General features: G+C 42.4%; 1 protein-coding gene across 4 annotated transcripts in view; it reads left to right on the top strand.

Moving 5' to 3' along the window:
• Ppp2r5e (protein phosphatase 2 regulatory subunit B', epsilon) overlaps nucleotides 1-15,751 on the top strand; it is a 149,104-nt gene that overhangs the window by 48,950 nt on the left and 84,403 nt on the right.

The raw sequence follows: 15,751 nt of genomic DNA, 5'->3' as shown, positions 1-15,751 counted from the left end.
AGAGGAGATTTATCAATCAATTTTGATGCTTTTGGTCAATAAATTGAGAAAAAAGGAATCATGTAAATCTAAGTTCATATGCAGAGATTCTATTAATTTAAAGAATAAATCATTTATTAAACATTTATTAAATACAGACATTCTACTAATTTAGTCTCTTCCTCCTCACATATGCTGGGGAATGAGTCTAAGGTCAATGCATGTGGTGCCCACTCTCCACCACTGAGCTGCATCCTCACCTAGGTTCCATTTTATAAAGCCCAGTTCTCAGGCAGCCCAAGCTGGCCTCTGCCCAGCTATGTAGCCAGGCCCAAGTTCTGTATGTATTGTGAGCTGATGGTTGCTTAAGATTAAGAGACCAGCTAGGAAGGGCTCGATTCTTGGAGATTGACTCAGTATATCTAATTGCACTGAAGGAGGCTTTCTTTTGGGAGCCCAGCACTGTCATCATATTGATGATGGATAATTAGTGATACCACATCCCAGTGCTTGGTATAACAAAAACCAATGGAAGTTTGAGACAAATTTGAACAGTGAAGATAGTTTGAAATTTAAAGTTTGGTCTTAGAAAAAACAAATGGCTTAAACATATGCTTGTTCAAACAACAATAAATTGATATCTATTTTAGGATTTTTCTTTGTCCATATATATGTATATTTATGTTTATATTTTATAAAAATAAGATGGTAGTCGTATACTCACTATAAATACTTCTAGGGGATATTTTAATCCTACTGAAAGGTTAGTCTTTTTCTTGGTAAGTGGCTATGCAGCTCTTCTGTGTGGGAACATACCGAAAACCATTTGGTTATTTCTAATTCGTTTCTGTTGTAAAGAACATCGGGAGGAATGGTTTGGTATGTATTTCAGTGTATGCATAGGTGAAAAAGCTGTAGGATAAATTTCTAGAAAAGTGATTTGGGGTTTGTGTATGTGTTGACCAAGATCAGGGAGCAGCTTGATTGTTTGCAGGAGTCTGAGCATGTTTTCACCTGATCTCTCCAGCCGGTTCAGATATGAGGGTTGAGTGAAAGGTTAGAAAGTGACATCTAATTTCTGTTGTGAAAAAAAAATCTTTAAAAAGCAGTTATTAGTGTTGTGTGCAGATATTTATTCCTATCTGAGTGTATGGTGTATGGGTGTGGGCTATGTGCTGCATGTGCATATGGAGGTAAATGGGAACTTTGTGGAACCACTCGTCTCCTTCCATGTCTTTGTGGGCTCTGGGACTGAAGTCTGGTCTGGTCCCTAGGACTGTGTAACAAGTACCTTTCCCTGACGCATCTTGATGACCATTCTTTTTCCTTAAATAAATCTAGTGTGTAACTTCCTAAGTAGATCAGGTTACCCAACTTCAAACTTGCAGCAGTCCTGCTTCTGACTCCTAAGTGCTAGGTTATAGGTGTGCACTAACATGTCTTATAAGTGTTTACACAAACATGCACACGCACAAACACACACACAATTTTTTTTCCATAAGGTTTCTTGTAATGTAGGCTAGCCTGAGACTTGCTGTGTCAGTGAATGAGGATGACTATCTCTTAAATGCTGGGATTACAGGCTAACAAACACGGTTTATACAGTGCAAGGGATTGAGCCCAGAGCTTTATGCATGTCAGGTAGGTACTGCTCCAGCTGAGATGCATCTCTAACCCCAGACCACATTTTCTAAAGGATAACCTTTATCTTATGTCTTCTGAATAGTTGTCACTGTTGTTAATCGGATTTGACTAAGGCAGGGAGCACTACTTCCACTGCAGATGAAGAACCTGTGCCATTTGGAGCTTGCCTAGAATGGTTTGCCCATGTTCTGTAATATCACATGTTCTGAGAGGAATATTCTGAGTACAGGACAACCTAACCTAAGTTTGCCACTTAGACACAGGTAGGCTGCTTTTGATTGGCTGCTGATACAGCACCTGTTACTATTAGGCGCTTTGTATTTTTTCCCTGTCAGTGTGGTTTTTGTTGTTGTTGTTTGTTTGTTTGGTTTGGTTTGGTTTGTCTTTTGAGATGGTCTTGTTTTCAGTGTGTGTGCCACTATGCCCTGGGAAGATTTTTTTTAAAATTACATTTATATCTGGCACATGTGGAGGTCAGAGGACAATTTATGGAAGTTGATCCTTTCCTGGGACCATGTGACTCCCAAATGAACCCAGTTGGTCAGTGTTTGTGTCAGATGTTTTAACCTAGCCCCAAATCTTTGATTTTTTTTTTTTATTTAAAAAAAAAATGGGGGCTGGAGAGATGACTCAGTGGTTAAGAGCTCTGGCTGATCTTCCAGAGGTTTCTGGTTCAATTTCTAGCATGGCAGCTCACAACTATCTGTAAATCTTATTCCAGGGGATACGAGGACCTCTTCTGGCTTCCATAGACATTTCTTTCACACATGTGGTGGATAGATGAAACATGGCAAGCAAAACATCTAAATATACAAAAATAAATACCCAAACTCCCATTGTGTGTGTGTGTGTGTGTGTGTGTGTGTGTGTGTGTGTGTAAGTCAAGGGGCAACCTCTGGGAGTTAGTTCTGTTACTGGAACTTTTGGGGAATACTTTTTTTGGTTGTCAAATGATAACTGGGAAAATCAGAAATCCTTCTTGGAGTTTTTAGTATCATCAATAAAAGATTTAAGAATGGACTCATAGAAGCTCAAGGGCGACAAATTTATTAGCATTAAAAAACAAAACAAAACAACTCAGGGCAAGCAAGCATAAGTCTCAGCAGTGGCCTGAAAGTGAGTGGAAAGAGATGGGGTAAGGGGTGGGGAGCCATGCCTGTTAAATTGGTATGGAGGTCAGCATGGCAGACAAACAGCCACAGAACACAACAGGAGCTTTAGAGAAAGAATAAGTAACCCTGAAGTACCAGAGAAAGCATGCTGAAAAGTGGGGAGGGGTGCGTGCGTGCTCTGCGTGAAAGTATTAAACATTAAGTGCGGGGCGGGGGGCGCCCCCACACGGAGGGAGGAAATACCATGCTTTTCTGATTCAGAAAAGTAGACAAATGTCAGCTGCATGGTTGTGCTAGGAGGTTGGAATTCTGGGAAGGAAAAGCACATCGTTTCATTCAGTAGATCATCATTCTACCTGTCTCTTAGAATGACTTAAGGTAAATCCAGGATCTAAGGGATGGTCCTTTAGTCAGGTCGCTGACCTGCCCAACTGGAGTCTTTACCAAGGCCAGGGATCTTAACTGTCTTGACTGGAAGGGAATAGTCACTCTTAATGGGCCTCCTGTGTCCATTCTACTGTGACACTTCTGCTGTATCATTTCTACTTTATGAGTCAGGGACCAAGCTCAAGGTATCAGACTTGGTTATGAGCCATCATGTTAGTAGGGATGCTTTGACCTGTAAAGGACATTTGTCTAAGTCTAGATGGTTGTGATACCTGGTAGGACTGCATGTAGAGGATGGGAGAGGAGGAGACTGCTATTGGCATCTACTAGTAGACAGGCCAGAGCAGGCTCCCAGTGTTTACAGCGACTACTAGTGTTGCATTTCAGTAGTCCTGTGCTGTGGTTCGGATCTTAAACATCTCCCAAAGATCTGTGTGTTAAAGGCTTTTCTTTCTCAGAACTGTTCAACTGGGAGGTAGGTGGAGGTTTTAAGATGGAGTCTTTGGGTCACTGGGGTGTGCCTTCTAAGCAGATTGTGGGGTCCCAGCACCTTCCTTTCTTCCGTGTTTGCCTACTGGTCAAAGGTGAGTGCTTTTGCTGCCCCATGCATTATGTGCCCCACAGTAATGTGGCCAGTGGGTTAGGGAATGAAACTTGCAAAACTTTGAGGCAAATTTACTTTTTTTTTTTTTTTTTTTTTTTGGTTCTTTTTTTCGGAGTTGGGGACCGAACCCAGGGCCTTGCACTTCCTAGGCAAGCGCTCTACCACTGAGCTAAATTCCCAACCCCAAATTTACTTTTTTTAATAAGTGGTCTCAGGGGTTGGGGATTTAGCTCAGTGATAGAGCACTTGCCTAGCAAGCACAAGGCCCTGGGTTCGGTCCCCAGCTCCGAAAAAAAGAAAAGAAAAGAAAAAAAAAAAAACCAAAACAATAAGTGGTCTCTAGTGTTGGCTATAGTGATTGTAAGGCGGAGTTAGGACATTCTGCGTTAGAGCGGACTGCTGCTTTTACTTGAATGCAGCTACCACATTTTGTTTGCCTATTGACCAGACTTACCTTTTACTATGTCAGGATGCCATATCTACAGCAGTTGACTGCCTTGGCTACTTCTGGAGACTGGTGCTTTTCCAGCTACCTCTCCTGTTTTTTGGCTCTCAAATAAGCAAGGCTAGGTAGAGATTGATATAATGAACCTTAGTATTTTCTCTGAGGCTATAGAAATAGTCTAAAGATTTAACTTTTAGGTTTGGTAAGACTTCTGGTAATTTCTAGGCTGGAAAAATTGGCTGTCATTACTTAGTCAATAAATACCTTTCTGCCCAGTTGTGGAAATAAAACAAACACTTAGTCCCATTCTCCACCCCATATCTAAAACAAGACATAATACTCTTCAATACAACAGAACAGAACAGAACAGAACAGAACACAACAAAACACAACACAACACAACACAACACGTAAGTGATCCAGGGGAGCTGGATCCTGTTGTAGAGCTGTTTCTCTTGTACTTTTTATGTTTGCCATTGGCCTGGGCTGGCTGAGAAGAGCCCAGCTGCCATGGCCATCCTGATTGCATTTCCAACAAGGAGGCTTGGTAGTTCAGAGAAGGCTTGAGTCATCAGATCCTTTTAGAAGGCCAGATTCTTTCCATGGGGTTAATTTAAACTTGTTATGACTCTTTAAAAACCTTTACAAGAGGCTTCAGAGCCATAGTAGCACGGGACTCTGCTTGTTTAGTGGTTACTTCTAAAGGGCATCTTATATTCGTGTAAAAGGAACAGCAGTTTTTAAGTTCCCAGCTGGAAGCAGCAGCTGCTTAGGGCAGCTTCTCGTGAACTTAGTTTCCAATGAGAAAATAAGACGTCCTACTCTTTTCCCAAACAGTGTAGGTTTGGGCTACATGTAAGGTCTGCGTGAAAGTGTCAGCACTGAGTGCACTTCTCACACAGACATGAAAGTGTCAGCACTGAGTGCACGGCTCACACAGACATGTCGAAGGTCCTGCAGTGCAGGGCTCACAACTGTGAGTCATGCCACAGAGCAGCAGACAATGGCTGCACTTACAGATTCAGAGCAGAAAGTTTCTGCGTGATTGCAGCTCTAGACTGGAAGTTTTCCATCTTGATATTGTGTCTGTCTTTGTTTCCTTGTCTTACTTTAATACTCCACAGTAAAAATCTGATGGAAGCCACAAACATAAACCACACATGCAGTTTACAAATTTCTAAGCCAGGCCTAATGTCAGGTACTTGGAAGGCAGAGGCAAGAGGATGATAAATTCAAGGCTAGCTTTGATATTTTAGGGAGATGGGTCTCAAAATAAAAAGTGAATGGTTTTAGGAAGCATTCTTGGACATAATAAATAATATATAATATGATTGGGTTTAGTGCTGTGTTTAAAGATGTTTGAAAGCTGAAAGACCAGTTTGTGAAGTATGAAGCAACAAAATTAACCAAAACATTAAAATTAAAAAGTTAAAAATTAAAACTTAAAATAATCTGGGCATGGTCACCCAGCCCCTTAATTCCTCACTTGAGAGGCTGAGGTGAGAGGATGGTAGCTAGTTCAAGGGCCAGTCTGGGCATCATAGGGACTCCACTGTTGTATAGGACTGCCCTCTCTGAACCAAACAACGACCATCCTTGGGAGTTCAGCTGTGTCTGCTTGCAGAAAGACCATCCCAAGCTGAGTATAGTGGCACACACCCTTAATCCTGGCATCAGGGAGACAGAGAGGGAGGTGCATCTCTGACTTTGAGGCCAGCATGGTCTAGAGAGTGGGTTCCAGAACACTACGAGGAGGGACCCAGTCTCAATCAATCAATCAATCAATCAATCAATCAATCAACCCCACACAAACAACCAAGATCAGCAAACAAGCAGAGACAGACCATCCAAGCTGATGTCTGTTGACATCCCCTCATAGAGGGCTGGGGAGGGTCCCATAACTCTGGTGTCCATGCACTCCACACCACCTGTTGTATGTGGTTCTGCCCTTAGTTACATGGCCCAAAGTAGGGGCTAGAGCACAGGTGGGGATATGGGGTAGGGACATGCAGCTCCATTTGTGTGGCTGCGAGAAAGACTACTGGGTAAGGACTACAATGTGGCCTTTGGGGGTTATCCATTCTCCTGGAAGTAGTTCTTCATTAGGGAAGGAGGACGCAGGAAACAGGAGTGGCCCAGAAAGAAAATGGAGGGAAAAGGAGAGTAAGGGGGGCAGGTGGAGTGCTGTGAATCTTTTGTAGCTTTCTGTTCTGGTGTAACCCTAGCAATCTGTTGGAGAACACTAGATAGGCTTTCCCAGTGTGCATGTGCATGCATGTGTGTGTTACAGCATGCAACCGTAATGTGAATAGTGGTCCGTCTACACAATAGATTTTTGTGCATGGACATGTTTATGTGTTCCTTAGAACAGAGTGTTAGTTTTAGGATTTGTTAGATAACTTACTATTTGTACAAAATGTTTCTACTCATGAGCACACTTTAAAAAATAGTTTCCTAGTAGAAATGTTTTAAGAATCTGTGGAAAGTGGGGGAGAGGAGAGGAAAGTTGAGTGGGTTTAGGAAGAGAGGTGCTATAACTGACTGTCATTAGGACAGTTCCTCAAGGAAATACCTTTGAGGATATTCTCCATCAGAAATGCGATCAATGTGTGCACAGTCACACAGAAGTAACAGATTACTTCTTAAATGGTACAGAATGGAAATACCCAATCATTTGTTTGCATATAAACAAGGAAGTGGGGTATTCTCATTGCATAGTTGTTGGTATGCTTTTTAAAAATTGTGTGTGTGTGTGTGTGAGAGAGAGAGAGAGAGAGAGAGAGAGAGAGAGAGACAGAGAGAGAGAGAGACAGAGAGAGAGACAGAGAGAGAGAGACAGAGACAGAGAGACATGTACGTGTATGTATGGAAGAGTTTTTGTAGACTTCTCTCTCCTTTCATCTGTACATGGGATCTGGGAAATAGTAGACCATCAATCAGGCTTGTGAACCAAGCATCTTTACCCACTGAGCCATTTGCTGGCCCTAGTGTACTTTTATCTGAACAGCATAATAGTCCAGATCCTCTGTGAACTGAGTAACATCTAGGCCAAAATTGCACAAATGGAATGAATACTGTAAGCAAGGTATGGGTAACACACATGTTTGTAATCCCACCCAGCATTTGGGAAGTGGAGGCAGGAAGATCAGAGTTCAGGATTATTCTTGGACTACATAGCGCATTGTAGCCAGCCTAGGTTACATGAGATCTTGCTGTCAAACCCAAACCAGGCCAAACCAAAAGGGCGACTTCTAAGATGAAGTAACAAGGATGTCGTGGGTAGCTCTTTTTTGCTGCTTAGATTTCTCTTAAATTCAAAAGAGATTATTGGGGCTGGGAGATGGCTCAGTGGTCAAGAGCACTGACTGCTCTTCCAGAGTCCAAATCCCAGCAACCACATGGTGGCTCACAACCATCTGTAATGGGATCTGATGCCCTCTTCTGGTGTGTCTGAAGACAGCTACAGTGTACTTATATATAATAAATATATAAATAAATCATGTTTATTGTGGCTTGCTGAAATATTAGGATATTAAAAACGAAGGCTGTCATTCCCATAGTGTTTCTTTCTCTAGTTGGAGAAAATTGTGAAGGAATTCCAAAAGTCCATGTATGGGAGAAGGGGCAGTAAAGACCATTGTGTGGTTAAGACTGTGTTGAGAATAATAGAGGGCAGAGAGAAGCATCAGGATGGACACGCCCCAGGCTATGTGCGAGTGAATGAAAGAGGATGCAGAACTTTGAGGACAGCAGGAGACAGAGTGAGGGATGGTAGAGACTAAGGTGAGCAGCTGAGGGGAGGGAAGGGCTAGGAGGGAACGTGAACATGTACAACAAGTCCTTGTGAATAGGGCCTAAGGGACCCTGGTGGCTTCATGGGCTTTGATGTGCAACCACAGGTACCATCAGTGTAGAGCTCTATGTCTCTTCTGCCAGAGGTAATGAGTTCCTGAGGAATGCTGGCTTTTATCCTACCACCAGAAACCCTATAGTTGAGCTAGAGCTCATTTCTGGATCATGGTCAGGATAGACTGGACCCAATAGTCTGGATCTAGATTTACACCCTAGGTCTGACCTGCCTAGTCTTTGGAATACATTTGGACTACTTTTTTCTTTGGCTTGAATTAAAACTGTGTATTCCTGAAAATAGTCTGTAAAAGCACCTGTCTTAGTCAGGGTCTCTATTCCTGCCCAAACATCATGACCAAGAAGCAAGTTGGGGAGGAAAGGGTTTATTCAGCTTACACTTCCACATTGCTGTTCATCACCAAAGGAAGTCAGGACTGGAACTCAAGCAGGTCAGGAAGCAGGAGCTGATGCAGAGGCCATGGAGGGATGTTACTTACTGGCTTGCTTCCCCTGGCTTGCTCAACTTGCTTTCTTATAGAACCTAAGACCACCATCCCAGGGATGGCACCACCCACAATGGGCTGGGTCCTCCCCCTTGATCACTACTTGAGAAAATGCCTTACAGCTGGATCTCATGAAGGCATTTCCTCAAGGGAGGCTCCTTTTTCTGTGTTAACTCCAGCTTGTGTCAGGTTGACACACAAAACCAGCCAGTACAGCACCATTTTTGCAATTGCCTCATTCTTAAGCTGTGTTTGAATATTTCTGGGTGATTGACTCAATCTGTGCTTAAGGCAGATGAACATAAAATAGTAATGTTAATATGAGCGAGTTCTTTATGGAAAAGGAAACAACTACAGGTTCTTCTGCTCTTCTAACTGGTATAATCCCGAGATAGGTCGGGAAGGGAGGGAAGTGCCCATGCATTTTGATACTAGTGACTCCCCTCATAGTCTCCAGGCTTAGCTTTTCTTCAGTCCAGTTTCCATTCCCAAGTCACGCTAGGCACTTCAAATTTAGCATGCCCTGAATTTCTCTAGGATCGCTTCTTTTAGGGTTGCCCATTTTAGGGAAAGGCACTGTCCTCTCTTTTGTGGTCCAAATGCCATCTACTTGGCCCCTAGCTGAGCCCTGCTCTCTGCATTCCCCACCCTGCTCTGCTCCTGCCCTTTTTTTCCTATTGCAGGAGTCCCTAGGAGGTCTTTCTCCAGCTTCTGTAGTTACCTTTCACAGAAGCTGGTGGAATGTGCCATCAGCTTCCCTTCTGTGGTTTCCTGCCTCTCTCAAGGTGGCTGACTATAACTCTCCTCCTAAGCTAGATCCACTAGACACTGGGCTTTGCTCCTCTTGGTTCCCTTGCAGGGCCTAGAAAGCCCTTCTTCCCCTTGTGCTTCTGGCCAGGTTCTTTGGCTCTCTGTACAGTCAGCCTAGGATGTCACCTCTCTGATACAGATGAGTATCTCCTCAATCCCACTGAGCTTTCTTTCTCCTCATCCAGTACTTACTGTAGTAGTGAATGGAGAGCTTGCTCCTGTCTCCCGCACTCTTTGCCTTTTCTCTTCTATACTGCTCTTGTATCCTTTTGACATTCTGCAGTGTTGCTCTTGATACTTAGCTGTATGAACTCCACCAGGGAAGAACTCTTCATCTCTTTTGTTCAACACTCATTTATTGGTGCTATTAATAGTGCATAGGACATACAAAATACAGAGAAAGATGTAGGGGCAGTATGTAACAGGACCCAGCTCACAGTTGTCACTGAGTAAGGGAAGTGATGATAACAGGGTTTTTCTCCATCTTTAGGGGCCTTTGTGTCCTTGCTTGGTCCTTAGTAAATACAGTTAAACAGTTTTTATTCATCCAGATCAATTCCCTTTTTCAGAGTCAGTTCTACTCTCTGTTTTCTTGTTTCAGACGTCCTTGTTTTAAGCTGTGTTTACTATCACCCCAGTTATCGCCAACCCCCTTTCTTTAGTAATCCAACCTCAGCAGTTAAATTGCTCAGCCGCTTCCCAAAGTCCGTGCTTTTAGAGTATGGCACGTACAGAGTCCCAACCCAGTTGTGACCACATGACAGTGATTTTCAAGCAGTTTTGCTCAAATAAACGTGAGTTTTGTATAACAAGGTTTGTCCCTCACCCCTTGCATACATTTTTTTCTTTCACGGTTTTGGTATTTTTTTTTTTTTTTTTCAGCTGACACAAGCTAGAGTTGTCTGAGAAGAGGGAATCAGAGCTTGAGAAAATACACCAGTAAGATTAGTCTCTAGATAAGCCTGTGGGATATATTTTTAATTAGTGATTGATATGGGAGGCCTCAGCCCACTGTGGGTTGTACCACCTCTGGGTTAGGTGGTCCAGGGAATATATAAGGAGCAAACCATGAGAAGCAATCAGTAAGCAGCACTCCTCAATGGCTTCTGCTTCCCTTCATGCTGTGATTTTCCTCAGTGATGGACTTTGAAGTGCAAGTTCTAAGCTGAAATAAACCCTTTCTTCCCAAAGTTGCTTTTGTTCATGGTGTTTATCACAGCAGTAGGAACTCTAACTAAGACAGGTGTTATATAACATGGTGTTTTTGTCTGTTATAAATACTGAAAGCTGTTTCCTTACTCTTGAATATTGAACCAATTGAATTTGCAGACAGCATGTGCTTCCTGTTACTGTGCTATAGCAGTGAGCACGGTCGGTCTTTTTCGTTTTCTGTGGTGGATTTACCTCAGTTTTCTGCTGCATGATTTATCATAATCTGTTTTATTTTTAAAAGTTTTATTGCTAACTTTAATATTTAAAAATAATAAAAGTAGAGGACTAGAATTGGCTTAGTAGTTAAGATCACTTTTTGTTCTTGCAAAGGACATGGGTGCGATGTTCTAGCACCCACATGGAGGCCCACCACCTTCTTGGGCACCAGGCACCCATGTGTTGCACAGGTATACATGTGGGCAAAACACTCATATACATAAAATAATAAGAATAGATCTAAAATGATAAAATAACTTGTAGTTAAAGGTTTGAAAGGATCACTTTTTTATTACCTTCATTTAGTGTATGTGTATATCTATGCGTGTGTGTCTATATATGTGTGCATGTGTGCGTTTGTGTGTTGTATGTGTGAAAGTCAAGAGGACAAGCGGTGGGAGTTGGTTTTCTCCAATCAGGTTGGCCTCTGCCTATCACACTTAGGTCATCAAGCTTGCTAGCAAGTGCCCTTTACACACTGATCTTACTGCCCTAAACATGAGGTCCAGGCTCAACACATGATCCACCTGCCTCTGCTGCTTTAGACTATTCTATGCCTGTGTACCACCGCATTCAGCAAGGCACCAATGTTAGCCCAGTCTAGAAATAAACAAATTTATCTTCATTACTGCATAATTTAGACTGATTTAATGATATTAAACATTTCAGTAAAAAACAATAAAATAGTGAATAGAATTGCTTCTACTACTATTGTAATGCGAATAGGGCTTTGCCTTACAATAAGAGTTCTTTGTTCATGGATGGGTTTTGGTGATTGGCAGGAGGACAGTTCAGAATGAAGTCTCCCTACTTGAATTCTTGTATTGTACTGTGCTAAGGCACTGCAGACCTTACCGATAATTGAGAGAGAATTGGGAAGAGTTCTGCAATTGCAGTATCACTCAGGCCTTGAACTTAGGTTAAAAAAAAAAAATCTATTGCCAAAATTGTTTTCAATTACAGCTGGACTCTGTGATTGTTAGCTCTTCCTATTGCTGGGGAAGAAGTACTTGACAAAGGCAGCCTAAGGGAGGAGAAGTTTATTTGTCTCAGTTTAGAGCAGTGGTTCTCAACCTCAGTCATGCGACCCTTAATATTCCTCTTGTGGCGATGATCCTCAACCATAAAGTTACTTTCATTGCTACTTTATAACTAATTATTTTGCTACTGTTACCAATCATAGTGTAAACATCTGGTTGGTATAAGACGCCTATAAAAGTGTTATTTAACCCCCAGAAGAGTTGAGACCCCCCGGTTGACAACCCCTGTTTGAGCAGGTCCCACCCATCATGGTGTGGAAGGCATTGCAATGGAAGCTTACAGTAGCTGGTCATATCCAGTTGTTAGACAGAAACTGGAGCGCTCAGAGCAGAAGGGCCTTAGTGGCCTCTGTTCGTCAGATACATCTCAAAAGTTCCAGAACTTACTGGAATAGTGTCACTAAGCTGGGAAACACGTTGTGTGTGGGGGTGCGGTGGGTGGGGGGGAGCAGGAGAGGGAGAGGGAGAGAGAGAGAGAGAGACTTCAGATTTAACTACAACAGACATTCCTTTCAATATTGTTGAAAGCAGAGAAACTACCAGACTTGCAAAATAATTGGTTTTCTAATTGTAAGCTATTCATTTTCTTAGCATTTATACCAGGATGTCAGCTGGCCCTATCTGGTGAGAGAAGGGAAGAAGTGAGCTATGCTCTGGTTGGGGATTAGAGAGCATTAAGTCTGTCTTGGTGTGCATCTCCTTTGTAAATTTGAGTAGGGAGGATTTTGAAAGGTTAACTGAACAAAGAGGACTCAGTTTAGAGATAAGCAGGGTTCAGGCAGATAGCATAAGGAAGTCAGTGCTTTGGAGATGAAGTCCCTTAGAAAGTTATATGTGGAGCAGTGTTGGCCAAGCTCATTAATTGCCGGAGTTAGCTGTGGGCATGTCAGGGTTCACCGTGGGATCCTTTTCTGCTTTTTGAGTATAAACATTTACACAACAAAGTAACACAAGGCGCATTTGCCTTTGCAAAGTGCTGTCTGTGTCTTCCAGGTTGAGGGTCGTTGTCTTTTGGCAGTGTTAACACTCCTAGTTCCAGTGCCCATAACAAAATAAAGCATTATGTTAAATTGAGACAAAAGAAAGTCCCAACGTCTGACGATTTTTGACTTATAAAATTGGAAATTTCCTACAGTTCAACCTAATATGGAGTACATGTATTTTTTTTTCCCCCTCTGCCAGTTTCTTTTTACTAGTGTGAATGTAATCTGCAGGCTCAGAGAAGCCTCTTCAGGCTTTTCTATTCTCTGGGGCTGTCATTTCTGGGTATGATTTATCAGGAAGAATTTACATGTGCTGACAGTACTCTCCTGGGTGCTGCCTACACAGAATTAGGTAGACAGCCACTTCTTGGTTTTATTGTGCCAGCCTTGGAAGTCAGCGCTGTGCTCATTCTCTGTGTTGTAAGGGTGGGTCAACAAACCAGTCGGTTCATTTGGCAAAGTGCCGTGTGAACAGGTGAGCATGCTTGGGGCAGACAGGTGGAGCTGCCACCTGTGTAATACTCAGGAGCTTTCCATAAGGAGAAGTTAATCTTCCAAAGAGCCCTGAGTGCAAGTCTGTGCAATTTCAGTATTATGAAAGCAGGGAGTGATGGACAGGAGACAGATGCTCTTTTCCCCCTTTTGAGAGATAATTAGGACCTAGAGAAGTGAAGGGATTTACTCTGTTGTAGAGGCAAATTAGAAGTGGAGGCAGATCTTGTGCATTCTCAGTGTATATCCCAGATCCCGAACCAGGTATTGTCAAAATATGCTGGGGCAGGCCAGGGCACCGCTCTGTAATAGAGCAGAGCATAGCCCAGGGCTGGATTCCCTCCCCAGTGTCCTGAGTGTCCAGTTTGCACTGGGCCTCCTGGAGGTCCCTGAGATGACTCACAGCCTGTGAAGTCACCCTTTTTATAACAGTACTGACAATACATGCTTTTATTTTCTCATGAGCAGATCATGGAGTTTTCTAGAAGCTGTTCAATACTTCAAAAAAATTAAGCCAGAGTGGGCTTGAGATTTTGGATACTAGTACTTTCTAAATGAACATTAAAGAACTTTACAAAAATGTGAGTTGATGTAACTACTCTTACTAATTTGTTTTGAAAATACAGTTCCTATGCAACTTACGTGGGCTGTGGCTATGGCTCAGTGGTATGTTTGTCTCCTGGATGCAGGGCCCTGGCCTCAACCCCTAGCCCTATTTTAATTACTTTATTTGTTTTAACTTTTAGCAGACAGTCTTAACTGTGTAGTCCTGACTCGCCTGGAACTTAAAGAGTTCTGACTCTGACTCCTGAGTGCTGGAATCGAGGGCATGTCCTGTGACACCCAGTAAGCACCACGGCTGTTTTAAAATGTATGTGTGGATAGCTATTGATTTGGATCTGGAGTAGTCCCAAAGGCTTTATGTATTTGCTTTGTTTTTCCTGCTGGTTATTTAGTATCTGTGTGTTGATGGCTTGGTTGCCATCCTGTGGCAATGCTGGGAGAAAATGGAGCCTTAGGAGGAAGGGGCTCCTTTCAGGGAGTTAGGTCACTGGCTGTGCGCTCTGGGAGATGATATTAGGATCTCCTTTGTTCTTCTTTGGTTCTCAGTTGCTATGAAGAGGATAGACTTCTTCCACTATGCCCTCCCTCCTTGTACACTATTGTGCCACAGCGCAAAGCACAAAGGCCAAGAAGCTCAGACAGCCTTTTTCTTCTATTATTTCTGGTAATAAGAAAAAAATTTTCTTTTCTCTTCTTTTCTTTTCTTTTTCTTTTTCTTTCTTTTTTTTTTTTTTTTTAGAGCTGAGACCCAAACCCAAGGCTTGGCACTTGCTGGGCAAGCATGCTACTGCCAAGTTACATCCTCAACCTCTAAAATAGTTTTTAAAATTATTATTATTTTTTATTTTGTGTGCATATGTGTGTGTTTTATGTGTGCTACCATACTGTAGTGTAAATGTGGAAGTCAGAGGATAAGTTAGTGATCTTCCTTCTACCACACATGTCCTGGGGACAGAAGTCAGGTCGCTAGGTTTGGCAGCAGGTCTCTCCCCACTGAGCCATCACATCCCTGCCTCAGAAATGTTGTCAGAGTGACAGAACCCTCCAGGACAAAACCTAAGTGATGCTTACTTTACTTTCTGGATGTGTTTCCAGCTCTCTATTTTGTGGGTACCATGATTATAGTTTTCCTAATAAGTAAGAAATAGTCTGGTAGACAATTGTTATAATTTTTGATTTATCCCCCATATAAATCATTTAGTTAATGTATCTTATTTTTATTTCCAAAAGCCAAATCACACAAAAGTGGAAATAACTCTCCTAGAAAATTTGTGATGGTATTTTTTTTTTTATTTGTATAAAGAGTTTGTTTTACTTTCTATCCCTGTGTGCACATTGGGCGTGCTTGCATGTGCATGCACTCACACAGGGAAGTGTAATTGTAATCAATATGAAAGCGAAATGAGGCAGAGCTTACACTCACTGTGTTGAATGTATTCATTTCTAAAAAACTATGGTGCTACAACTTACTAGATCAACTTTTAAAAATGATACAAGACATGCTGTTAAAGTACACAGGGCAAAAGAGTTTTATAAAAGGAATTTAGGAACTGGGTTAAGCATTAATTCTCCCATTGATTACAATTGCTGTCTTTCACTTTTCCTTTTTTGCTTGCAATATTTACCAGTGGCTCAGCTCAGCTGCACACAGATGCCCAAGTCAGGTCAAGCATGCTGAGGAAGGGAGTGCTGGTAGGAATGCTAACTGCTTAAGGAGTCACTGTCAAAGACAGCATACTGACATGGATGCCAATGACTACCACATAGGAATGCATGCATGCTCCCCTCTAAGTGCTGGGTATTCGGAATGCATGCATGCTCCCCTCTAAGTGCTGGGTATTTGGAATGCATGCATGCTCCCCTCTAAGTGCTGGGTATTCGGAATGCATGCATGCTCCCCTCTAAGTGCTG

The sequence above is a fragment of the Rattus norvegicus genome, chromosome 6 (assembly GCF_036323735.1).
Source record: "Rattus norvegicus strain BN/NHsdMcwi chromosome 6, GRCr8, whole genome shotgun sequence".
NCBI lineage: Eukaryota > Metazoa > Chordata > Mammalia > Rodentia > Muridae > Rattus > Rattus norvegicus.
The sequence above is the reverse complement of the archived record's forward strand: the minus strand, read 5'-3'. Positions and strand labels throughout refer to the sequence as shown.